Below are 14252 nucleotides of genomic sequence, written 5' to 3' on the forward strand. Positions count from 1 at the left end.
ATCCCGCTGCCTACTGTGATGGGTAGGCAGCATTTGAATAAACGAAGGATAAAAGATGACATAAACATCAAGCAGTGACTTGATATTTCCTGAATGTCTGCCCCACTCGAGATGTTTGGTGCTCCGGGTCCTGTGGGGGAATAAGGCAGACATGGGGGACGAGCCAAGAGCAAGCTTTTCTGGGCAGGATGGCGCTGGAGAGCGGACGGCACTAGAAGGAGGAAGAGGCCCAGTTAGACTCCGAGGACGCTTCTTCAGAACTGAGGAGTGTGAGGGCAGGAATGGAGGAAGGAGTCCTTGGGCGGGTTCTCCACCACTTCTCTTCCCAGGCGCCCACCACCACCACCACCCGCCCATCCACCCCCGCACGCAGCATGCTGCCTGCTGATCTCATTCTGGAACATGGCGCTGTAACAGCATCCGACCCCAGAACTTACCTGACAGAGAGGCAAGAAATGGCCACTGCCTAGGGCATTTAGTGATGCATTTTTTAAAGAAGTGTTGACGTTTTCTCTGTACTGGGCACTGTTCTAAAACATTGGAAATACAGTGTGAACAACACAAATTCTCTCTTCTCGTGAAGAGCAGACAAGAAACAAATATACTCTTTGTTACAAATGCTATAACATAAAATTGAAGTCGGGTAGGAAGGACAGGGCTCGCCAAGGCCATATAAAGCATGACCAGGAAGGCTTCTCTGATAAGGGGACACTTGAGCAGGAAACTGGAACAAGTGAGACTGTCAGGCTTTCCTCTCCGGGAAGAGTGTTCCAGGCAGAAACCATGTGGAGGCTGGAGCTTGTCAGGGATAATGGGGAACTCAGAGAGGCCCTCGAGCCAAGGCAGAATGAGCATGCAGGGAGGAGCAGATGAGGTCAGAGCAGGGGCCGGACTAGGGAGGGTCTTGGAGGCTATTCCGTGGACTTGCTTTTGACTCAGAGTGAGAGAGGAAACCATATAGGAGTCTGAATTAGCGGACATATGCAGGGCCACTTTGGCTGCTGTGAGACATTTGAGCGCATGGGTCTACCAGTGGTTCTCAACCTTCCTAATGCCGCGACCCTTTAATACAGTTCCTCATGTTGTGGTGACCCCCAACCATGAAATTATTTTTGTTGCTACTTCATAACTGTAATTTTGCTCCTGTTATGAATTGTAATGTAAATATCTGATATCAGGATGTATTTTCAGGGGTCGCGACCCACAGGTTGAGAACCACCAAAAGGACCAGTTAGGAACCAACTGCACTAATTCAGGGAGAGAAGGCAGTGGACTGGGTGGGAGCAGTGATGACTGTGAGGAGTGGGAGGACTTGCACATTTGGGGTAGGGCCTACAGGGTTTGCCTGCGGATTGGACCTGCGGTCTGAGGAATGTGACCAGAGAAACGTCAAAGGCTCTCTAATTAAGCCTTTTATCTCGACCTTAAGTTCTACCATTGACCTTCCCTTGGGGTTGAGCCATTAGAAGGGCCTCTATGAAAATGCACTCACTGGTCAGATTTGAGCTCCAGACATAGCAATCCATGCTGGCTCAGCAATTATTCTACTTGTCAAGGCAAGAGATAAATGTCCGAAAGGCTGGGAAGGAGGCATGAGTAAGTGAATATAGATCGAGAACTATTTAGGAAGTTGTTGCTAACTGATTGGACAAGGAAAGAAAGTAGCTTGCTGTGACCAATGAACTGTGGTGCTATTAACTAAGAATTGGATAAGGAGGGGGGAAAACAACCCTAGGAAGTTAGAGGTAGGTCTGGAAATAGAGATTATGAATCCAATTCTGGGTGGGTGACTTTGAATCCATTGTGCAAAAGCCAGTAGATAAATCCCAGAAGGCATGCGAATAAGAGTGGAGGCTCAGACAGGCCCATGGCACAGTTTTTCATTTGATTTATTTTGAAACACAATAGGCCCTCACTATCTGAGCCAGAAAATTTAAATCAGGATATTCTAAGAGGAATTTTATTTTAATATTTTCCAAAAGGCATAGTAACTAAAACTAGGCTACCGGAACCCATCCCCTTTTAATATGAAGGGATCCTTCAAAGACCCATCTTAATAAACTAAATTTACGAATAACAGAGCAATTTTTGTACCAACACTAAACAATGTGGTTTGGCTATATCCGTGTGTGTTTTTTTTTTCCAATAAGAGTGCTAAATTCTGAATAGGAGAATAACAAATATAGACTTCTTAAACTTGTTTTTCTATTTCTGAGCTCTAAGTTGGTAAACTAGAATTAAGGGTTTCACCCAAATCCCACATGCTAGCATTGAACATGAAACTTCCCCATTCCACTCTACAGTTGAAAGAGAGAACTGGACCAAACTTCAAGTCAGACGATTGGTTCAAGGTCAACGGTGTGCCCGTGAATATGCTCTCTATGGGGAACACAAGGATGAATACAGCATAATCTCTACGTCCCAGGAAAGTCATAACCCACCAAAAGTCTGAGGTGCCCACCCTATGCAAATGGAGGCATGTTTATAGGGCTGGCGTAGGGCTGGGATCCTGTCTGGAAATGCATAGCAGTCACTCAACTGGTTTGGAACATTAGAAAGATTTCTTACCACTACAGTTTCCCCGATAGTTGCTTCTATTCCAGAATAAACACTGTTGAGTTTCCAAGTGCTCTATAAGCCAGGGAAAGGCAGGCCACGGGCATAAATATTTACAGAGCACCGCATTTCCTGCAGGCCCACACAACCTCCAAAGCAACCGCTACTGGGCTCCCCTTATAGAAAATCGATGGAACAAAAACACTTTTCTAAAGAAACCTTATGAAGGGTTACACCAGAGCCCCTTTAATTTCTCCAGTGGGTTTTCTTTCCTTCTCATCTCCTCCTTTTTCATTTTTCCTCCCTCTTCCTCCTCCTCCATCTTCTTTTTTTAAATATTTAGCTACCTACTCAGAATTTCCTTTCTTCAACTAATTTTTGAAAACAGAGGTTTTTGCCTGAATTTCCTGATGCTCATTTCAACTAGTAGACAGATAACTATTTTGTTCAACCACTTGCACTCAGGAGCTCAGAGTCTAGGAGGGAAAGCAGACAGCTGAACGGTTATGGAAAGTACCACACCATACGCGCTAGAAATGAGGAAAGGAGCATGCGAAGGAGCTGGAAGAAAGGGGCACTGGGCTCTGAGGGCCTGTGGGGAGGTGAGCTTATCCATCATGGCATGTGCCGCCTTATTCACTTTCCTGAGAGGGCCCAGGACAGAGGCCGGTGGAAGCAAAGGATGGAGACTGGTAAGCAGGTGGGACAAAGCGAGTAAGAGTGGCCACACTGCTTCCGAATTCCCATCAATCCCTTCTTGTGAGGCATTGGCTTGCTCACGTTCCAGTGCTGAATCAACCCGCCTCTCCCCACCCCTTCTGTAGCATCCTCTTTGGACCACTGCCATAGCTTCCCCACTGCTCTACCTGAGAGACAACCAGCATTCATCAGACATGTCCCTCTCCTGCGTCAAAACCAGCAGTGGCTTTGCATGGCACTTCTAAGCCATGGTAATGACCTTTAGTACTATAACCCTACACAGTCCAGGCCCTGCTTCATCTCCCACTCGTGCTATTCAAACAGAGGCTTTCTTTTCCTCCAACTCACAGAGCTTACTCCTCTCTACGCATTTTTTCTCCCTGCCTAGAATGTTCTTTCCTCAGATCGTCTCAGGATCATTCTTTGTTATTTAAACCTTGGCTCAATGTTACCTGCTTGCATGGGCCTTCTGACCACCCAGACAAAGAGAATGCCCCCCTCCCATTCCCCTGTTTTCTTTAAAGCTCTCATTACACAGTTCCCCCTCCCCAGAGCTCGCTTGTTTGGTTCATCACTGTATCCCAGAACTTAGGAAATTATATTTGTTGAATGACTAATTGTAATATGAATTCCCAATTGTAATGAACATTATGTCTCCACGACAGTGAAACAAACAAATGTGTTTCTCTTCCCTCTCTCTTACTATTGACTTTGAAAAAATATATTTTTTATTGATTTCAGAGAGGAAGGAAGAGGGAGAGAGATAAATATCAACGATGAGAGAGAATCATTGCTTGGCTGCCTCCTGCATGCCCCACATTGGGGATCTAGGTTGAAACCTGGGCCTGTGCCCTGACTGGGAATTGAACTGCGACCTCCTCGTTCATAGGTCCATGCTTAACCACTGAGCCACGCCATTACTAGGCTCTTACTATCAACTTGTGCCTCAGGAGACTGAAGGGCCTTCTCCTGCCACTGGGATGGTTTCCCCCAGTATTTTCATGTTGTCTTATTGTTCCTGCCGTCTAATAACAGGGAATAAAACTTATGGGTGACACCCATACACATAATAAAAGGGTTTATTGCATACTAGGTACTATATGTATACATTACAAATTTAAAACTATAATATCTTTATTATACTTTTGTTCCCATTTTAGTTGGCATTTTCAAATAACTTCCAAATAATATATCTAGACTGCTGAATTTCAGCCTATCCTTGCATTTTAACTCTGAGTACACAGACGTTGGAAAAACAGACTTACCTCTTCCACGCACACCGTTTTCCCCATGATTAACATCACAGTGTCTGGACACTGTGTTTGAACTAACTCTGCAACAAGTAAGCAAAGACAGTATCAGCTTGTCTTGCTCTATCTATCACGCATATTGAAGTACCAAGTAAGAGTTTTCTCGGTCAAGACCACGATATACGTTTCTGAACATGTGTGGAGCGTTTTCTGCGTATATTAGTAATCCAAAACCAAGGAGATTTTTAGAATAGTTATTAGCATAAGTCATTAGCTAGTACAGAAATGTGTTCTCGTTTTCATTTCTATAAGAAGTTCCAAACAAATACCTGTTAAGTTCCCACTTGGAAATTTCTTAAATGACAGTATTAGGTTAGAGTAGACAGTATCACATCTTGACAAGGCAGACCATAATCCATAAAGAAAACAAAGCTTGCTTTGCTCCTCAGGGATATTTTGAATTTTGAAAGGTACTACTATTATGGAGCTCATTACAACTCAAACTGTACAATTTCATAATATTTGCTTTCCTGTCAGGATAAGTTCTGGAAAGAAAGACAGAAAGAAAATAGAAGAGTGTTACATGATACTGACACTTTTGGGAAGTTACCTGGTTTCTAAGTTGCTAAAGGTAATGTTTCATTACCATAGGGTACACCCGGGGGCCACAGGGTTCCGCACGCCACGGAAACGTTATTTTCACATTACTTCCTTTGCCATTTTCGTTTCAAGATCAGATCTCATTAAGTATTCTGATTCAGTGGCGTTCCTTAGACTTTAATCTCAACAACTGTTATAGGAGGGGGGAGATGAGCATGAATCTTATAGAGAGAGTGAAGGAAAGTGGAGACAAGCCAAGACCACCAAGATTTCCTCTATCACTATATTCCAAGAGCTTCCAAATATCTCCCCAAGCGCTCTCCTCATCAGAGCCAATCCTAGCAGCTCATCCACATCTCCCACTCCTTCCCTGACCATTTCCATACCCTGACAGCCCCACCCTCATCATCCTTAGCAAGGAACTAACTCTAAAAACTCGGATCCAGGATGGGCAAGACGTGACATAAGCGAAGGGTTTCTTCTACAAAAATTAATTCATAAAGTCTATGTTTTGCCCAGTATGCTCCTCTCACACCCACTCAGTGATCCTATATTCCTGATTTTGACCCTTACGTTTCGTACTTTATGTATTTTGTTGATTCAAAATTTCACAAGGGCAGGATGCCTGGATATTTCAACTGTAAGCTGTTTCAGACCAGCTCCCGTGGCCTCCTTTGAGGCAGCTATAATATTCTAGCACAACATAGATGCTTAAACTAATAACAGGTTAAAGGGAACAAAAGCAGTGTCGTATATTTATGCCCCAGATTACAGTTTTCCTCTCTCCCAGCACATCAGAGAGGCGCGGATGTCAGTGTTTGAGGACTGTCTGTAATCACCCAGCCATGGGAAGCTGCACTCAGGGATGGACTGGGATCCGCCGCTCCACCCCTTCCTCTCAGCCTCCCAGCTTGCCCACCCCCTCCACCCCAACCCGCAGGTCGCAGGTCGGGCACAGCCTTCCATCACCCTAGGCTGGACCCTGGTGAGCATACACCCCTGCAGTGGTCTTTCCTTTGCATCTGCCTGTGCCCAAAGACTGGGATTTCTGCTAGAGTTGCTGTCATTTCTGAAGACGGCTGAGAGCATGAGGCCATCAGTCACATGGGACGGGGGAGGCGGGATGGAGGTGGCTCTAGAAGAAAAAAGGTCTGCACTTTGCTTCCTCCTTGGCCAAAGGCTGACCAACCCCTCCCAGCCAGACAGGGGCTTCAGTCGCAGAGCTGGGAGAGGGTAGGGGGAGCTGAAGAGTGCCCCCCAAAAAACAGATTCCCGAGGGTATTAGGAAGGGCACGCTCACCATGTATGGAGGGCCAGCATGCCAGCTGGTGACATGATGAAATGAAAATCAAACAGTATGAAAGCACACTTAATCACAGCTAGAAATAGCCAAGTATCGTCCAAGCCCCCATTCAGTCAACCTGAAACTGAGTTAAAGAATCGTGGACAACAGGGGGACTAGGGGAGAGACAACAGGCTCCAAACGGGGTGCAGAAAAAGATCTCGAGGAGGATTGGGAGCTAAGAGGGTGGTCAGAAAGCAAAGATCTAAGTGGTATTTTCCTCTAAACAGGGAGGAGGGTGGAACATATTGAAAGAGAACCCTGCTTGGAGCATGAAAATCCATAGCCTTTCCAGAGGAGAGAGGGAGGGTGGCTCTAAAATCCTCGCTTCTCATGATTAGAAAGGACCTACGTGGTCAGAGGGATGATCAGCCCCGTGAGATGCGGGGCGAGGAGTATTTATAGTAAATTAAATCTAGAGAACAGAAGGCAGTGAGCTCTGAGCTCATGCCTTCATTGCCCTTCGGAAGGCATTTATGCGCATTAAGGACTCACACATCTCTGCAGACAGCTGCCAAAAGGGATTATCCAGCTGCAAGAACCGCCCAACTGCACGCCTACCCAAGTATGTGTAAGTCAGTTTCACTTCAACAGGATTCCCTAATGTACTTTGTTCATTCAAATGACCAGAGTGAATGTTTTAAACTTTTAAAAACACATCAGATCACAAATGCCTTACAATACTTTCATTTACTGTCTTACTTAACTCTCTGCCAGGTCCAACTCAACAAACAAAGAGACTCGGTTACAATATAAACCTTTGAAGCCGAATCCTGTAGGCAACCACAGAGTAAGACTAGTGTATCTAATGAATATTTATTGAGCATAAATATAAATGCATTTTATTGGTGCTAAGAAATGCTTCCCCCCCCCCCCCCACACACACACACAATGTACAGACACACCTTACAAGAAGAGGTGATGCCAATTTTGTGGACATTTCTTAGTGGTACATTTAAAAAGAAATGGCCTTTGTAAAGTATATGATTGTCTAACCACTATGCTGTACACCTGAAATTAACACAAAATAATATTGAATGTAAAAAAAAATAGAGTAATTAAAACAAAGAAAAGGTGTATTTCAAAAGTACCGTAGACTTGATGAGACAGGAACTCAACAATTTTATTACAGTTGCTGTCAAATGCTGCCTGAGAGGCTTCCCAGAGCACCAGACTAAGGCGGCCCAACCATCACCTGGGTTCCCCCAGCCTGCTGAGCACATCTCTATGGTGACTGCTTGGCCTAGAACAGCATCAGGCATCATTCTAAGCATAGTAGGTGCCAATAAATGGCTCTGGAATGAAGAAAGGTTACCATTTATTGAGCAATTACTACATGTCGGGCCCTGAACTAAATATTTTACAAAGGAAAATGTCATTTATCTTAGCAACTTTAACGATGAGGGGACCTGTAGCACGTAAATGGAGAAGCCAGGATGAGACCTCAGCTCAGTGTAACTGCAAAGCCAGACACACAGGCACTATGTCATACTGTGTGTCACATACAAGCCCTGGGAGCTCTGTGCTGAATTCTGTGTCTGGCCCAAAGATGTACAGCAAGATCCCTGAAGCTAGGGAGAGGGAGAGAGCTGTTCCCCACCCTTGGAAGGTAATATGTATCTACTGGATCGCCACATTCCCCTGTCTTTCCAAGTGCTTATGTATGAGGTCCTGAGTTAACATAGATGTGGGGATGCCTACATTTCTGCCCAATAAGATGAGAAGAGGTTCCAAGGAAGAGATGGAGACTCCAACTTTGTATGGAAAGATCCCTCCATCAATGAGGGTGACACAGCCTACCTCGGGCTCTGGGAATTATGTTGAATGATAGGGACGTAGGGGTAGACAGGGGAGGAGCTCGAAGAACAGTAGCTACAAAAGCATTGAGTGCCAGGCCCAGGGGTCTGAACTTCATTTCATGTGCTCAATGATCTTCATCAATGACCTATTTCAATGTGGGTTTTATTCCATCCCAGCCGAGCCTCTCTCTCCATTCACATCTAACTCAAGGAAGAAGGTTGAAATTGGGCACTGCCATTCCTAGATCAACTGATTGCTATGTCTGTTAGAGACTTCTAACCCAGCGCCAAGAGAGTATAAAGAAGACCAGCTGGCCAAAGGAGTGACAGAGGAGATTTGGTTATAAGTTAGTCTACATCACCTCAGCTCAGCTAGAGCCTATGGAGTTGTCAATTTGGGTCTCCACGAAAATCCTGAAGGATCTCACAAACATAAACTGTTTCCTTTAGAACAGAGCTGGACAACCCGGCCTGCAGTCCGTTTTGTGTGACTCTCAAGCAAAGACTGGTTTTACATTTTTAAAGGTTTGCAAACAAACAAGCAGCTCCCCACCCAATCGAAGACTATATGAGAGAGACAGACAGACCACAAAGCCTAAAATACTCACTATCTGGCTCTCTACAGGAAAGAGTTCACCGCCCCTGACCTAGAACTTGCCATCCTCCCCCATCTGTATTCAGACACAAGTCATTTAAGTGCTCGATACGACCAGACACAGAGAGAACTAGGTCCCTTTAATAAGTAGAGCTAACCTAACCTCATGGCATGGTTTTTTATTGATTAGTAATTCCTCTTATGAGAATTCTAAAGTCTGGGCGATTACTAGACTCACCCTCATTTTAATGTTGTCTTGGATATTTTAGAAAGATGTCCTTCTCATGCTTAAGGACTTGCTGCTTCGGGGCAAATGCTGTACAGGTTTGACCTTCCCAATGCCAGTGCTAAGTGGCGCTGTAGCCTCGGCAGCACCCGGGTTATGAAAGCTTACCAAAACCGCCGTCTTAGAGCCCGAGAAAACCCTGCCTCCCCTCCCATCAGGTTAGGACATCCAGTGGGCGTAGCTGGAATCTTTTTAAAACTTCGCCTGCCATTAGCACTCTTGCAAGGTGCCTTCCTCTAAGATGATGCTGGAAAGGGCAAAGAAGAGGAGGGGTGTAGATTTTCCGTTCCATGAATCCAGCATACCTTAGTTTCCCATCTAACAGTAATTCAATATTTACCTGAAGACGATGTTCAGGTTTGGAAATTTTTACTGGCCTTGTATCTCATCGAAAAAACATTTTTTTGGTAAACTTGTGTACACAGATCGAAAAGATACTCAAACCTGCCTCAAACATGAAAACTATTCTAGATAGAGTGCACAATCAACTCCTAGTCACTGCGGGGGAGGGGGGGGGGGGGGGAGGGGGGGGAGCCACCCAGGCAGACTTGAAGGTTTCTGCAGCCTCCGGATGACCCGTGGCCAGGTTATTCCACAACAAACCCGGGCCCCCTGGCTGGGATGATGAGCTGCCCTTCTGCCCTCGTTGCTAAAGCACCTGTTGCTTTCCGTCAGCGTGGGCAATAGAAAGAGGAACACGTACCATCTCTTAATGACTTGAAAGCTGGCCCTGCAGTCAGTTCTACTTGGCACAGACGCCCAGGGCTCTGGACGCCCGCTGAGACTGGGGTCAGCTTTTCATTGTATAGAGCAGGTTGGTGCAGGCTGCTGAAACGTTATATTTCAGATGCCAATGCATGCGAGTACAAGGCTGCTTAGGGTCTCCGTCTAGAAAATGTTCCCATTCCCATTCCTGCTTGAATACTCGAGCATTTGGCCTTAGAAACCACATTTTTCCTAAGTCAAAAGGGACAATGATTTTTTTTTTCCCTGAAAAAATGAAGCATTGCATTTCATTAAAAATGTGCCTCCATGCCACTGTTATTTCAAGGTAGTGCAGTTGAGGACAGAGAAGTGAACGTGGGTTAAACCATAGCTCAGCCGACGGAGAACTGCGGAACCTCCAGCAAAATCACTCATTCCCGGGACTCAGTGGATCAACAACAATCGTCTTTAAAGCGCACAGCCTGCCAAATTCCACAAATTATTTCATTAATCATCCTCACTGCTCAGCATGAACCCAGAGAGAGAGGCCATTATTTCCTCAATTACAGAGGAAGACATGAGCAAAGGTGAGATAATCCGGAGAGAGTCATCAGCTATGATTGTTACATTTTCCTGACTGTAAACTAATCTATGTCTAAATAATTTCCTAGAGGGGTCAAGGTCTCGGTGCCAATGAGCTGCAGAGGCGCACTTCACACCCAGGCCGGCCCCTTCCAGAGCACTCAGTCCTCACCTCTAGTACTCCACTAAATCTTTAGGAGGTTGGGGCTGATGTAGATCATCCGAGATTTAGCCTAGGCCCTACATCCCAGCGTCACTATTCCCTGGATCATCCAGGAGGAGAATTGAAAGATGACAACTGTTTGAAAGACCAACTACCAGCAATGAACGGCGGGAGGGGAGAGAAACCCGCAAAAAGTGGACTGCAGGCAGGAGGATTCGGAGTAGAGATCCAGGAATTGCTTTTAGTTTACTAAGGGCTCAAAGGACATCACTGCTGCTGAAGCATTTCCCATATCCATGTGCTAGACCACAAACCATGAATTCTTAATTAACTCACTTTAAAAACTCATATCCTCACAGGAGGAGAACAAAACAGTACTGGCTATTCCTGGATTTGAAAAATGATTGCCACTTCCCATCGGTTTGTTAACAAGTGATCCTTTAAACTCCTTGAAGTACAGATTGAATTTCCCAATATTTAAGCTTGGATTTGGCAACGATCATTCCTAAGTAAGGCGCTGTAGGAAGCGGGTGCCCATGGGAAAGATGCAGATGAGCAGGAAAAGGTGATTAAGGCAAGGATCTGACAGCCAGAGAACCATCAGAAGAGCGGTCCAGGGAGCTGCTACAGAAGGGAAGAGGAGGTGATGCAGCGATGGCTGTGGGATGTCCTGCGGAGGAGGAAGCCAGTGAGGTGGGAGAACTCTGGGGAAACAATTTCAAATCCTCAGGTGGCCTGGTGGCTCAGATACAGGGCCTCAAATCGGATAAGGGAAGCCAGAGGGTCACATATTAAACCATCACTTTTGTGTCTAAGTCTTAAATATTGTAGACAAAGTAAATACCACGGGGGGTGGGGTGGGGGTGGAGGATTGAGCATGAAGCTTTAGAAACGGCCTGGTTCATATAAATCACTTCATGAGGGAGGTAGCCAAGGCCACCTGAGGAGCTCGTAGGGTCTCAGCTGGCAAAGCCCACCTTACAATGGAGTTTTCTTACTCCTTGAAGTGATTGATGGGCTTGGAGATGTTTTAATAGCGTTTGCTCGAAGTCCAAAGTCTACACTACATCCTTTAAAAATGCATGCCAACTACAGAACACGGGGAAGCCAGCAGATGCCGATTGTAACACTCGATAACCATTTTTATAGTGCTCCCCGACCGAGCTGGCCTGCACTTCTGCTCCATGCCAAATCTGGCCCAAGTCGGCATTCTGGCCTCCTCCTGGTTTGAATAGGAAACACAAGGCAGTGCTGAATCCGATCTGTCGGAAACCCCCCCGAACCAACTCTGCCTCTGGGATCCACAGGGTCCTTTGTGAGGCGGCTGGACACAGGCTCCCAGGGGACTCACCCTCGGGGATTTCAAAAATATGTGCAGTAGCAGCGGCCACCTGAGGGTGGTACCGAGGAGCGGGAGGACCAGAACTTCATGGAACAGCGGCTCTGCAAACAAGCCTCCCCCAGCGCCTTTTAAAAAAGTCACCCACCTCATTGTTTCCAATGAACGGAATAAAACTGAACAGCGTAACGACTTTTCCCAATTAGACCCTCCTTCTGCGCCTCGTTGAAAGCCAGACTCGCATCCGAGGACACAAAGAGGGGCGGTCCTCCGCGGTCCCCCGAGGCCGGAAAGGTCGGCCAAGTCCCAGAGGAGACCAGGTGCTCCCTTTACCCGCGTGACAAAGGCGCCATCGGCGTTCGACCCCCTCCCGCCCAAGCCCCAGGCAGATGTGCGGGCTGGGCCGCCGAGGCTGGTTCTGCAAAGGCAGGGACCCTCCCGCCCGGCCTCCGATCCGCCGCGGTCCTCGGTCATCCGCGCGGGGGCCGGGCGCCCGGACCGGTGCCGGGAGTTGCCCTAAGGTGGCCGGCGGGCGGGTCCCGTTTGGGGACCGTCCTGTTGGAGAGGCGGAACCGGGTTTGGAGCACTCGGGGGTTCACGCAGGAGCTCCTCGGAGGAGCCCACGTTGCAGCCGCCGTGGCTGCGGGTGCAGCGCGGGGCCGCCAGGTCGGGGCCGGGCCGGGGCTGGGCTCGGGTTCGCAGCCAGGAGCCCGGAGCCGGGCGGCGGCGGCGGCGGGTCGCCCCCTCCAGGCGGCGGCGGGCAGCGGCGGGCCCCGGTCCCGGCGGCGGAGGCGCCCCCCAACCCCGTCCGTCCCCTCCCCGAGGGAGCGCGCAGGGGAGCGGGCCCGGCACCACGCGCCGCCGCCTCCACCTGCGGACGTGGGGCTCCGGGCAGGGGGTCCCTAGATCCCCTTCCCAGTCTTCGGGGCTGCCGGCGAGCGGGGTCCCATCGCTGGAAGGGAGCCCGGTGTGAAGGCAGGGAGGACGCTTACCCGAAGAGGGGCGGCCGCCGCGGGGCCGCGCTCGCAGGTCCGGTCCGGGAAGGGGCCGGTGCGCCGCGCCGCGATGCGATGCGCCCGCTCCGGCTCCGGCTCCGGCTCCGGCTCCGGCTCCGGCTCCGGCTCCAGCGCCTGCCGAGCGCCCTGCACCGCTGCTCGGGCGCACTTCCTCTTCCTCGGCTCGCCCCGCCGCCGGCCGCGCCCCGGCCCGCCCCCCTCCGCGCCAGATGCGGGCTCCGCGGTACTGGAGCCCGGGGCCCCGTCCCGCCCCCCCTCGGCCCAGGGGCAAGAAAGGTGGGAAGGAGGAGGGAGAGAGAGAGAGAGAGAGAGAGAGAGAGAGAGAGAGAGAGAGAGAGAGAGAGAGAGAGAGAGAGAGAGAAAGCGAAAGAGATTGAGCACTTGGACTTGTCTCTGGAGCCTTGCCAAACAGAGCAGTCAAATTACAGCCCCTGGGGGGAAAGTTTAAAAAAAAAAATCCTGCTACTGTTTTTGCAGACACATCACTTTTCTTCCCTTTCCAGGATCTTCAGGGGCTTTTCTTTAAAATCATACAAAAATAATTCTTTCCAAGTCACCTTGCCAGTGTTAACACAGAAGCTCTGGGTGATACGTAAAAGAGGGGGAAGCTCACTTTCTCAGGCATCATTACCCTAATCACCTGAGGTAATGTACCGAATAACCTTTGCTTAGAGAAGGGAAAAGCGAAAAGGAGACAAGGAAGGCTAACCTTTGTAACAGCCGGATAGAGGTTCAAAGGCACAGCCGTGATACAAGTATGACGAGTCCCAGGTGCCTAGGAGATGCCGGTCAAAGGCATCGGAGCGATTTCTTCACACCTCTCTGCTTCAAAGGCAGACGGACATGTCCGGTTTGCCTACTGACTCCCCTCGGTTTTGTGGTTTGTAAGAAAGCCCGTCTGCATTACTCGTTCACGGGCTTTTAACTTAACCAGCTGCTAGCTGCGTGGCCTCCAGGGAATTACTTGCCGCTCTGTGCCTCATTTCCTTCACCTGTACAGTGGCAAGAACGCTCGTGCCCGGAAAAGGCTTCGCAGACAACCCCACACATAATGAAACCTGGATACACATTAGCCTTTTTGTTGTTGTTGATTTCCCCCCCTTATCTGCTTATGCATGCACATGGTTATAGAAAGTATCATACAGATTTGAAACCAAATAAGGTTTTGTGCAGGAGGGCGGCACAGTGGCCCAGTTCTCTCCCTGCCACGGGCCGTTTATGTTCAGTGGTACAATTTATTTTGTCTCCACAACTGACTGGTATTACCTAAAGCTCTGAGGCTAGGTTATGCTTGGGATACGTTTCCCACGGACGACTGGC

The 14252-nt window shown here is 48.3% G+C and overlaps 1 protein-coding gene across 1 annotated transcript in view; it reads right to left on the reverse strand.

Annotated features, from left to right (window-relative positions):
- PLEKHG1 (pleckstrin homology and RhoGEF domain containing G1) overlaps positions 1 to 13105 on the reverse strand; it is a 188024-nt gene extending 174919 nt beyond the window's left edge. The window contains exon 1 of the mRNA XM_036316627.1: positions 12909 to 13105. The gene's annotated coding sequence lies outside the window, so the exon portion shown is untranslated. The remainder of the gene's footprint in view (positions 1 to 12908) is intronic.
- Positions 13106 to 14252: the final 1147 nt, after the last annotated feature.

This window comes from Myotis myotis, unplaced genomic scaffold, assembly GCF_014108235.1.
Source record: "Myotis myotis isolate mMyoMyo1 unplaced genomic scaffold, mMyoMyo1.p scaffold_m19_p_7, whole genome shotgun sequence".
Lineage (NCBI taxonomy): Eukaryota > Metazoa > Chordata > Mammalia > Chiroptera > Vespertilionidae > Myotis > Myotis myotis.